The sequence below is a fragment of the Mugil cephalus genome, chromosome 3 (assembly GCF_022458985.1).
Source record: "Mugil cephalus isolate CIBA_MC_2020 chromosome 3, CIBA_Mcephalus_1.1, whole genome shotgun sequence".
Classification (NCBI taxonomy): Eukaryota; Metazoa; Chordata; class Actinopteri; order Mugiliformes; family Mugilidae; genus Mugil; species Mugil cephalus.
The window spans coordinates 11,772,195-11,785,180 of NC_061772.1; positions in this window are offsets into that span (position 1 = coordinate 11,772,195).

Here is a 12,986-nt window from a genome sequence, read left to right on the forward strand (position 1 = left end):
ATAATGCAACCAGAAAAGGTCGCTGGAAAAGACCCTACAAATTACAAAATGCACACAGACACACATTTCCATCTACAATGTTTTTGACTTGTCATTCTCTTACGTCTGAAAATCCGCTCAGTTATCTGCACAGTCTCTCCATCTGTCTGTCTGTCTGTCTGTCTGTGGGCTGTCTCTCGTAAACACTCGACCACTTGGTTATTTTGGGTCCTCCATAGGAAGTGCTGCTTCTCACCTGACGTCCCCGAGACATGGATTCATTACTGAGCCCGACGCCACCGGGATGATGTGTGTGTCTTATGTCTCAGGGCAATCAGTTGTTTGGAAAATTGCTGAGAGAAGTGTAATGCACTCCTTCACTCGCTCACTAAATTTCACTCTTTACCTCTTTTATTTCTTCTCTCTCTCTCTTCTTCTTCTGTTGTTTCATCCCTGTTTTTCTGTACAAAATATGAATCTGTGCATAAGTCAGGATTTATGCAGTGGCACATTTGGACTAGATATCTGACTCTGCCTTTTGAATCCACTGAAGCAGGTGAGGGAATAGTGAACAGACCAGACGGTGTTTAGCAACTTTAGCCAGTGGAGTTACACATATTAGAAGAGTCAGGCTTGGGCTTAAAACAATGATAAAGCTAATTTGCTTACGTTTTCTGTATTTGCTGCGATTATGGCCCAGAAAGGATGGTCCTATTAATTCAGCCATTAGGACATCTCTGCTACACTCATATTATTACTCTTGTATTATAACCTTTGTCCTGTGATTTGTCAATGTGGGAACGGACATTATCACAATCTATCAGAAAGCATCTGAAGACTGAGTTGTGTTGGCAAAAACACACAAATTAATACAAAATGTTGTTACAGGGGGCAGTTGCCGTGTGAATCTTATCATATTTGAGCGCGGCACTGCTCCCTGTGTTGTTCTGGTCGGAACAGTTGAGTCAGTCTCCTAAACCTACATGCGTTTTTCCTCTTAATCCCTTCTATCTAACCTTTGCATCTTTCCTCCAGCTCCCCTCCCCTCTGTCTCCACCTCCCCCCTCCCTCGCTCTCCCTCTCAGTCTCCAGCGTCTCCCTCGGTGCCCCCAGTGAGAGCAGCTAAAATTAAGTGGTGCCACTTCTCAATGACACTTTAATGATAGCACCGCTGCTCCGCACACAGAGAGACGGGAGAGGTATGAGCATCTGCTAAAGATAGGCCCCTCAGACACAAACACACAGCGCGCGCACATTCGCGCACACACCCACGCACACAGGCGCACTCGCACGTCCAAACGAGTGAGACTCCCTTTGTCTCGCCTGCCACAGGGACCGTGGGGGACGGGTGGAGTCTAATTAAGAGCGTCTGTAGGGAGACGTTGGGGTATGCTTGTGTATGTGTGTGTGCGTGTCATTCCAGCTTGGCATCACCATCACCTGCCTGGCACTGCCATTATGGCTGGCATCTGAGAAAGAGAAAGAGAAAGAGAAAGAAAGAGGCAGGAAGGCAACTGATAGCAAAACGGGACGCAACACTTTCAACTGCGCTGGTATCTCAAAGAGGCGCAAACAGAAAGAGACAGAAAAGTTTGCTCCACCTTTCATAGATCATGTTAAGGGCATCTGTATAGATAACTGTGGGAATTTCGAACCTGGGCCTTATTTACTGAGTGTAATAAATTATTTGGATAGCTAGCTTTGTGAGTCAAAGTCTCTCTCAGACGTACTCAGATTTTTGGAGCAACATTTTTCTTTAGGAACAAAATGCTTTTATCGGTTGTTATTGCATCCAGAATCACAGTAAACATGGTGAACATACAATTTGGAAATTAGCAATTGAGTTTGTTAAAATAATTCCCTGAACAACAGTAAGCTTTAAAACTCCAACTTTGTAGCTCTACACCACTTTTCTATGAAATTCGTTCATTTTTACCAAGTAATTATGCTTCACTGGAAGATCAACTGCCAAACTCTGGAGTAGTCCTCAGAGAAAATGCCCAGTGCAGCAAAGCAAACTTCACACGTGCTAAGCATTTTTAGGAATGCGCCAGATAGATGATGAGAGTTAGCTAGCAGAGTTACACAAAGGTCACTAGCGTTTCCACTTTTCCGCATTAACCACGCCCACTTACAGTTTCTGACCAATCACAGAATAATTGCTGGACACCACACAAGAAAAAAAAAGTTCTGCCTGGTTCATGTTTCATGAGAACAAAAAGTGAGAACATATTTCTTCAGAGCTTCATACATGTTTATTGTACACCACTGTAGCAGTTCTATCCAAAACGTTTTCAATCACAGTCAGTCATTTGCATGATATGGGATTTGAGGCCCATGTTTTATCCTTTAACACTTTTTGACTGCAACCAAAACACATTACAACACACACCACACGACTACAACCGAGCCCCATTTTCATTCATTTAAAAAGTTTCGCCGAGAAAAAAAATGCGCCATTGCTGTCGTACTTGTTCATGTCTTTTGTTTAGCTAGACCTTTGTGTATGTGCATGTGTGTTGTGTTTCTTGTGTGGTGATGGAGTTCCAACATGTTCTTAATGTTGTCAGCGTTAAGCAAGTGTTTGATCAATTAGGCCACTACTACCCTTACAGCATCAATACTCTGACTTTAAAACCTGTGTCGATAATGTAACATTAACTGACCAAACATGAGTAATCACACAACACTTAACTGTCTACACGATTCCTCATTGTAAATATTAGACAGCAGTCACGCATTCACCCATAAATGATAGATTACTTTCAAGTTACAGTGTTTGTTTAACACATTGTACCATCTATTTGTTTAAGGCAGTTTTCTTAAAAGACAAGACAAGTAAAACTAGTTTGTTTGTGTGTATTTGAGTGCGCACTGAGGGTGGCGTCAGGTCAGAGATGCAGCTGCAGGGAAGAGTGCCAAGTGACATTTTAAGACTCCCTTTCACCCCCCCTTAACACACACACACAACACTTGTGGGGCTCTGACTGGACTAGACAGGTCATCAGCAGTGATGCAGACCCTCATTCTGACTGGCGCGCACACACACACACACACACACACACACACACACACACACACACACACACATTGTACACAGTCGCGCACACACAGACCACCACATGTCACTTTTGTGGCAGATGAGATCAGATGTTCTCTTTTCAGCAGACGTCACATCGTGGGCTGCATCTGCCTCCCCCAGCACACACACACACACACACACACACACACACACACACACACACACACACACACTGCTCTTGCCATTCTAAGCTATTCTCATTCCTTCTGTCACATCTTTCTCCCATAATCAACATGTGAGCAACTAAGTGTTTGCCATATTTAATTATTTGCTGCTCTTTGATTGCTGGTCTTGGACACATGCTTCAATTGCATGGAAAATTATTGACAAACAGACTGTAAGAAACAGAAGAGATGTCAGGAAAAAAAATAAAAAAAGGGGAAAAAAGTTCATCTGCTTTAAAATGTCCAATTTCATGTCATGTTGAAAGGCTCAGAATTTAAATGACGATGGGCTAAGCTGTTGGCTAGGAAAGTTAGCGGGGTCTTCTTGTTGGTTGCTAGTTGGTAGCTGATTGTTAGCCTGCTAGTCCACTTTTCAGTTGGACTAGACTTGTAGATGTGTTTTGTCTTGGGTCAGCAACACGCCTCATAGTGAGAAAAACCATCTGTGTGGGTGGTCAGTGGGTGTGTGGACCTTTACCTTCTCATAAACATATTCTATAAGATAGTCATGTAGTCACAAGCATATTTCAATCGTTGAATGGAACATATGTTGTCCATTATGCTAAAAAGTATTTGTGCCATTTGTGAGTACAGACTAAGTTGTGAATGCAAATTACTGAACATGTTAATCATGACATTACACCTAATCAACATCATAATAGAACATTTTCCTTCAATATCATGTGACTGTCTTGCTTTGATATATAATAATGCCAGCTCCACTGTGGTAGCATGAATGTGAAATTCACTTGACCTTGTAAATGCGTGAGTAAACAGACATTGGCCTTTCCCTCTGCAGATGTTATGCCTTGTGTTCTGTCTTACAGTCACATTAATTCTGGCGTATTTTCTAGTTGTGACAGTGTGCCAGTGAAACAGCACAATCAGTACCAGGATTTTAGATGTATGTCTCCTGGATTTTACATGTCTTAAGAGACCTACACATGAGCAACATTTGTGAACATCCACTTTTGGAAATAAATAAACTTAAGTGCCACTTGTCTGTAATACAGTTCACTACAGGGGTAATACTGGAAGCCCATCAGCACATTGTTCTTATCGGGCTAGACCATTGGAGGAAAAAAGCATCTGCTACCGTGAATCAGAATAAATGTGGACCCAGTGGAACCACCCGCAACCGAAGGCGTGTGTGTGTGTGCGTGTGGTGACCCTGGTAATGAGTGATCTTTTGTCAGCGCTGTTTCCCATTGAATTGAGTTCCATTACACCTTTGCTCCAGTCAGGTATACACCACTGTAAGTAAGTGGATGTGTGTGTGTGTGTGTGTGTGTGTGTGTGTGTGTGTGTGTGTGTGTGTGTGTGTCTAGAGAGAAAGGAAGTCATCAAGGTTGAAGCACATCAATACCTGAATGAGATGAGACCTTCCTTTACTTGAAACACACACACACACACACAAATGTACACACTAAGTACATTAAATAAATAATTAATTACACAGCAGACTAAAATATTGGCAGCCTGCTGCAGACATAGACAGCTGATTTTCAACAGGAGAAGATTCCCTTAGGATGCACACGCACCAAAGCTTATAACGCACGCTACCTTTGGCTCACGGAGGTTGATACAGAGTAATTACGCCCAGCAGCTTAAACAGAGTTTTGTGTTTCATTTATAATAAATGCCAAACGAACTCTTTAAAGTGCAGAAGAACACAGCAAACGCATACACATGGTACACGAACTGCCCAAGATATATCAACTTTTTCAACTTCTCTTTCAGATTGTTCAGTTTCTCTCCTAAAGTTTCATTTTCCCCTCCTCTCCTCCTGACCTCCATCTCTCTATTCTGTGTCCTCTTCTCTTCCTCAGTTCCTCCCTTTCTCTCATCTGCTCTTCATTAATCTCACCATCCATGTCCCTTGAAGTGAAGTGTCCACATGGAGCAAACATGCAGATACACAGAGTGATGGGCCGTATCATCAGTGCAGTGGTTGTTGGCGTTTGGGGTCACAGGCAGGCTTGTAGAGAGAATCAAATCACATTTGTCTGTCCTGACACATTTTCATCAAAGAGATTGGTGTGACTGGTTGTGCAGGATGATTGTGCTGAGAGCAAAATCAGTACCGCAGAGTCTTTAACAGGCACCTCAGGGGGGTCACAAAATCTTTGGTTGGTTAGATATTTCTTTTATATTTTTTTCAGTTTCCCCCACAAATTTAAATTTCTTTAAATACACATTAACATGAATCCAACATATTTTAGTTAAGGGATAGTTTAATATTTAATGCAAAATGATAATAATAATAATGTATCCCATAGGTACCATACATTCATTGGTTGATTTTAATTGGTTAATTTGTTCAGTCAAAATGCAAAGTCAAAATCATATTTTTAACAGAATAAGAAATATATGTACCATAGCTCTTTCTTTCTTTCTTTCTTTCTTTCTTTCTTTCTTTCTTTCTTTGTCTACTAGTAGCTCCTTCTCTCCTAGAAACCACATCTTCTCAAGGACAGGTCAAAGCTGTGCACATGCATACACACACAGACACACTTGTGCACGTGCACGCAAACACACTATGTATAGGAGAGGTAGTAGTGCTGTATGTGTTGTGGCAGCTCTGTGGGAAAAGCCTGTGGGTCTGGCCAGAGAAAAAAAAAAGGCAAAAGTAGAATAGAGCCGTCGAGTTGCTGCGACTCCACAGGGCCAATTCAAATCTGTCTCCATCTCTCTTGTGAGGAGACCCCACAACCACTTCCACTTTCCCACACACACACACGCACACGCACACACACACACACACACACAGTTTTCTGTTTCCCTCATTCTCTTTCACTCTCTGTATCTTTATTTTCATTTTCTTTTACTGTAATCTTTGTTTGAACCGAGGGACACGTGGGAAGAAATGCGGGATGTCACCGAACAACCCGAGTAGAGGGAAGACTGAGCATATGGCAAGGAGAAGAAGGAATGGAGTTATCAAACACTCACCATCCAATTCACTCCTGTTCCCTTTTATCAGCTCTGCTCTCCTCACACACACTAGCAGAGATTACCCATTTGTGTGTATGTGTGTGTATGGACGTGAATGAAAATTAAAGTTCTCCGGGCAGATTTCACAACTTGAAGCTTGCCGGTCTTCAAACGAAGTCAGGTGATCTAAATCAAAGCTTTGTGTCTGGAAAGTTGTGACATTGAGAGGTCTGGAACGTTTTACGCCTCCAGTTATTCCATTTCCCTGCAACATTTTGATGGTTAAGAACATTAGCTAGAACTTTTGCTTTTGCTTCATGGAGCCTGTCAGGGAGAAGGCAGCAGCGGCTTGAAGCCACAGCGCTGTCAGAGGTAAAACTCTCCACGCTGCAGCTGAGAAGTTACTTTAGATGCTTTCTGACAAAGCTTGTTTTGAATGAAATAATGAGTTGACTGACATGCATGGCAGTGTGAAATCTGGAAGGAATTTATCAAGTTAAATTGATGGTGAATGATGTTTTAGATTTTGTGACCAAAGGAAAACATGCGCCTAGAAAATCTGTCCATAAAAGTTACACTAGCCCATAAACCCAAGGCTTGGCTCCAGGGTGGGCCCTCTGTAACCCTCTGGGCCAGGTATGCAGACTCTTGTTTTTATTTTTCATTCAGGGTCTTCAGAACTATCGTTTGTCTGATCCTTCACCTCGGACCAATCTGCCTATAGAAGACCCACCCTAGGGTGGCAGTCAAACTCCTCCACCACAGTAAGGTGACAGTTCAAGGAGGAGATCAAATGTCCATAAAACATCTAAATGTTTGTACGTTTCTGGTTTGGTGGTAACCTCACTTCATGCCTTGCAATGGAAAATGGTCTGAAGAAGTCAAATCACGACTTTACTGTGAGACTGTGTTTGTCTATTTATGTGTGATGTCAGAGAAAGAAACACACTTTATTTCTTACTCTATATTCTGTATTCAGAGCATCCCCTCAACATCCTGGAGAACAAGCTCAATCATCCCAACAACCTGACACTAAATACTTGTTATATAAACTTTTTCACATTGTATAATATGTTTACATAAATTTGGACTCTACTGACTCTCAGATTTACTCTGACTGATCTTTTTTAGTTTCCTTTTTTTTTTTTTTTTACTTTTTTGTTCTCAGCCATCTGACTTTACAACTCCCAGCACAGTGACTGGGTCTCACTGAGAGAAAAATGTAGGTTGACCCAGGAAGTGTGTGTGTGTAGGTGTGTGTAATTGATATATAGTGCCACACAGACGCAAAGGAACAGTTGTGGTACTGCGTGTATGATTGCGCGTGTGTGTGATAGAAGCAGGGGAGTTACTTCTGAAACAGGCCGTCTGTTCTGAAAGCAGAGCACAGTGTGCGCGTTGGTGCTTATGTGTGCGCTGAGGCCGTGCGCTCTACTTTCTGAGAGCACGGTGCGGAGGGAGCGAAGCGGAGCGGGGCGTAATTAGGCCACGATTTGAACTCTCTTAGTTCCTCCCAGAGAGGGGGCGCGGGGTCATGCCAACTATTATAAATCGAGCTGGGCTGTATATGTGTTCAGGTGAGTCTGTGCGGGTCTGGTGTGTGTGAATTTGTGGGCGCACGCACGTGAGAACTATAGGAGGAAGAAGGGAAGCGGCTTCTGATTGGTTTAAAGTGTCCTGTTAAATATAGCGGCATCGGGGCAGTCTCATGTCTCACTGGTTTAAGGTGTACGACTTTTTAGTTGTGCTCTAAATTCAACTCATTACGCACTTTGTGCAACATCCCATCACACTCCCTCGGCCTCTTTTTATTGACTGCTGTAAATCAAATAGCAAAGTTACGATTCAGTACAGCAAGGATGGAGGATTGTGGGAGTTGATTTTGATGTGAAGTTTAAAGTTAAAAGGTGAAGTAGTGATGTTTACTCTGCCGGTGTTGGACGTTTATGGCCTGAAGTTGCTGCTCAAAGAACAAGTTTGTTGAAGTGCTGAACAACATATAAAAAAAAATAGAATAAAATGTTGAGCTGTTGCAAAGGTTCATATTAAGGAGAACTACTATCAGATATGTTGTGTCCATAATAATGAGTTAATAAATATTTCCAAATATCTCTCCTAGAATGAGTTTCGGATAAATATTGTTTTTGTCTTTATCCAACTATATTGTGGGTTTAATTTAATTTAATTTAATTTATAGTAACACACATACTTTTACATGTTACAGTGCACATGTGACAGTGTTTGCCCTACCATTACATCAGACCCCACCCCACCCCCCCACCCCACCCTACATAGCCCCCCCGTCCTTGAAGGTCAAGTTCATTGTATTTAATTCTATTTTCTATTTCAAGTCATAACAGAACTCATTTAGTTTAGCTTTTCTGTAAAATAGGTCTGTACCTTGTTCACTAAACAGCCTCGTGTTATTCATCTCATATACACAACACTGTCCCAGATGCACGCACACACAGGTGAACACACTCCCACCAGCGGACAGAGCGCACGTCTGAAAATATGTTGCGTCAACCCCCTGACAAACAAACAGAAATTAAGAAATTGCAGAATGGACTACAAAAAATAAAAAAAATAAATTCAGACGTTTACTTCCACAGTTCAGATAATTGTTCTGTTGCTGTCATTAAAAGAAGCACATGAATGCCATGATTCTTCCATGAACATTCACTTTTAGCTGGGTTCTGCTAATGGCCGCTGGTCTGGCCCTCAGTTAGTTTTAGTTTAACCATCAGCGCAGCATTAACCATTGCTGTTGTTGCTATGGTTACCTGCAGTACATAGTTTTGTTCTTCTACTGTGTTCAGGCCTTCAACCTATTTAAATCAGCACTCCTTGGCTTTCATAATTAGCTGCGGTGAAAATAAAACTGACACCGTTATATAAATTACTTTTTTTTTTTTCTGTCTCCAACTTGGTGATAGCCCATTTTGGGGCCACTGATCAATTAAAGTCCTTTTGTAACCTCCCCTGCGCGGGCACTCGCAAACACACTCAACCCGTTAATGAATGGACGGCTAATTAAGACTCAAAAAAGCAAGGGAGTCACTTCATTTTGATTGATAGTGCCCGCCGTCTTCTCTTCCTGCTATTTTGCATTTTAATGTTCATTAATAAACTTTTATTGTTTTGTTAATTATAATACCACCCTCCCCCGCTGAGATGATAACAGAAGAGAGCGATTCGTTCTGAGAGATTTTCAGCCACACGAAGGAAGGCGACAGAGGAAGTGGGGAGAGAGTGAAAAGAGACAGAATATGAACGCAGAGAAAATAGCAGGAAGTGGAGGCTAATGTGTAGTAGTAGTTGTAGTAGTAGTAGTTGTAGTAGTAGTAGTACAGCTGTGTTTAGTGCGGTTTCAAAGCCAGCGCCTTTTAAACCTCTGGAAACGTTTGCCGTCTGTTGATGTAGATGATTTTTACAGTGAATTAGTGTGACTTTCCAAATAGCAGAAAACCAACCAACCCCTTTACAAACAATCTTGAAACATTCTTACAACTTTAACCAGTCACAATATTGATTTGAAAGAGGCTGTGGATTCTATTTTCGTTCCTTTTCTCTCCCTCTCTCTCTCTTTTTTTTTTTTTACTGGGCCCATGTGAGGGGAGACGGAAACCGAGGGCTGCAGCACCTGATTGGTTTGTTAAATGTTTCCATGCTTAAGTACATTTGCTTGTGTAGACGCGCGCCTATGTGTGCGTGCTCATTTAAATGTGAGTGCATGTGCATGTGCGCTGTGGCCCTAAAGGTGCTAGGCCAGGGACGCGCATGATGGATCGTGGAGGCCAGTTGATAGCGCCATTACTCACTGACACACACACACACACACTCTAGCGCACACACACACACGCACCGACACACACAAAGCACACACCTGCCTGACACCTGTTCCCCATGGGGGTCTGCCTGCCCCTGAGGCCATTGCCCTGGAGACGAGCAAAGCCCAAAATTATTCTGCACGCCAGCAAATACACATAAAGTTAGAAAAAGGGAAAGAACTTCTAAACTTTGTAGGACATGTCCAAACATTGTCTTTCTCTCCTTTGCTTGTTCTCTCTCTTTTTTTCTCTCACTTTTTTCTCCATTGCTGCTTATCTTTAGTCTTTCTCTTTCTCTCTTGGAGACAGAGAAAAGCATATTGTTATGTTGTGATGGTGTTACTGCTGAAAATAGGGAGCGTATAAGATCAACTTAGCTGCAACATATAGTAAAATCAATAAAATTATGCATTACAGTCATTAAAACTGGGTAATTGTTTACTCAATTATAATTGCTAGGAACTTCTATATACTTGAACTTATTAATTTTATGGGTCTTTTTTTTTTTTTTTAACTTTAAATTCTATTGTTCCTTACTCAGCTACAGAAGCTCCCTGACAGAATGAGTACAATCAGCTTTACCTCACTCACAATATTAAAGTGATGAGCCACTTTCGGTGTGAAATTAATACTTTAAACACCATTTCCTGATAACATGCATACAGTTTGACTTAAGGAAGTGTTGAAATGTAGGACTTTAAAATTAGTTAGAGTATTTTTAAATTATACTATTGTCACTTTCACTTAGGATAGATATGAGAATTCTTTCTACCACTGCTTGGATGTAAATTTCAGAAACTACAAAAACGTTCCCACAGTTAGTTCCCTTTCCTTGTATGCCTTGCAGTTAGCTTAAACCACTCGGGGACCAACTATCTGTAATAGGCAATAAAATAAAACGCTATGCGTTGGTCATTAATGGTAAAACATTTCACAATAACTATTTGAACTAATAATATTCTTTGTAGTCATCCACTGTCACTGGTGGAACTTTAAAACACATGCTGAGTGCACAAGTTGCTGTAAACCTTCCGCCGTTCCTTCTGCGTCTTCACATTTACCAGACTAGCGACGTTAGTGTTCAGCCGAGTAATGATAGTTCCTCTCCTGTGTTGACTTACATGAGAAGAAAGAAGAGCTCAAAAGAATAAATAACATGACACAAATTGAGTGGCTAATTGGCATTAAATGGGGCACTTAATTGGCATCGAGCGTGGTGAGAAAACACTCATATCTCACTTCATCTTCATTAGCAGGAAAACTGATGTGATTTGCTGTGCATGTGCGTGCATGTGTGTGTGTGCGTGCATGTGTGTGTGTGTGTGTGTGGAACCGTAACCAGCAGGGAATGATAAACACTTTTACTGGGTCAAATGCATGTCACCCGGTGGTTGTTTCTTTCAAATAAAATGTAAAAAATAAATAAATAAATAAAGTTGCAAAAACAACAAAACATATACATCATCTGCATAAAAATGATTTTGGCTTGACATTACCTGACCCACATATGGTTCACCCACCCAACCATCTTAGTGATCAACCTGCCGTCAATTTATAAGATTCTTAAATGTGTCTCCGGGTTGAAAATATGTCCATCTCTTTAAGCACAAATAAAACTACTCGTTTGACAGCAAACAACGTATGTGAGGAAATCTTTTCATCTGCCTCGGTCGGGCTGATGGATTAGATTTCCACCTCAGTTTTAAAAGTCCGGTCTTTTAATACAGCTGTCCCGCGCAAAGCTTTATGCTCACAGTATATAATACATGATTGGTCCAGACAGGCAGCTGAGTGTAGGCCATGTGTCTGTTTCACACTGCGTTAGTAGCATTTCACATACGTGTGTGAGACTGCACAATAATCCCAAAAGCAATACCGCTATGTAAGAATCAGTTGTTGCGGATATCAATCATTCCACACTATGACAGATTGAAGAAACAGTTCTGTGCGGTAATTGTTTTTAACAACTTTGTTTCTTTATCTTGACTTCAATATGTTTCTCAGTATTACTTTAATAAATATATGACGCGCAGAACTGTCGGGACAGACAAACTCAGAAACAGACCGGCAAAAAGAAGGTTAGCCTGGTAGACAGACAGGTAGCTAATGTTATATAGAAGGACTCCCGGGGACTTTCTGCAGCACACAGCAGAGCACCTGGGGACATGGCAGCCATATGTTTAAGCTTTGTCTCGTCCTACAAAACTCAGTCTGCCCTTCACGTGATTTGTCAAAGGCCTGTGCACAGTGACAGGTACAGGGTACAGGAGGGCCGGAGATGCTAAGGCACACAGCAACTAAAGGAGAGTGGAAGACTGAAAGAGAACAGAACGAGAAGAAGAAGGGAGGGTGGGAAAGGGAAGAAAGACAGGGAGAGTCGGAGAGAGTGGCCAAAGAGACAAGAGCTGAAGTGGCAACAAAACAGTTGTGTTTTGTTTTTTGGGGGCATTTTTTGTAAGAATTTCGGATGGTGGTAAGCACAGAAGGGGGGAAAAGGAGGAAGGAATGACTGAAAGAAAGATGCAGGCAGCAGACTGAGGGACCGGAGAGAGTTTCGAGATGATACAAGGGGGAAAAAGTATAGGTTAAGAAGCCTCAGGGCTCCTTTTCCTCTTTCTCTCACTCCGCTCATTCACTCCCTCCTCCCGCTCTTCTCTCGTCCTGTCTTTTGCCCCCACCACCCCGCCCCCCTTCCGCCCACCAACCCACACCTCCACCAACCCCCCACACCTCCCCCGCTCTCCCTCTGTCCTTCTGTGCAGGGGGTTGAGGCGCTGAACAGATTATGGCGTAATTAAGGCGCTAAAGCAGCACATTATCCACCTGGTGGCTTATCCGGGGCGGCTAGCGCCGCGGCTAGGCTAATCAGTGTGTGTGTGTGTTCCTGTAGGTGTGTGTGTGTGTGTGTGTTCTCGCACGTGCGCTGTAAATGTGTGCAGCCATTTATATTTGCACACTTTGCATGTCTATGAACGCCGTGTCTCTGTATGTTTATTA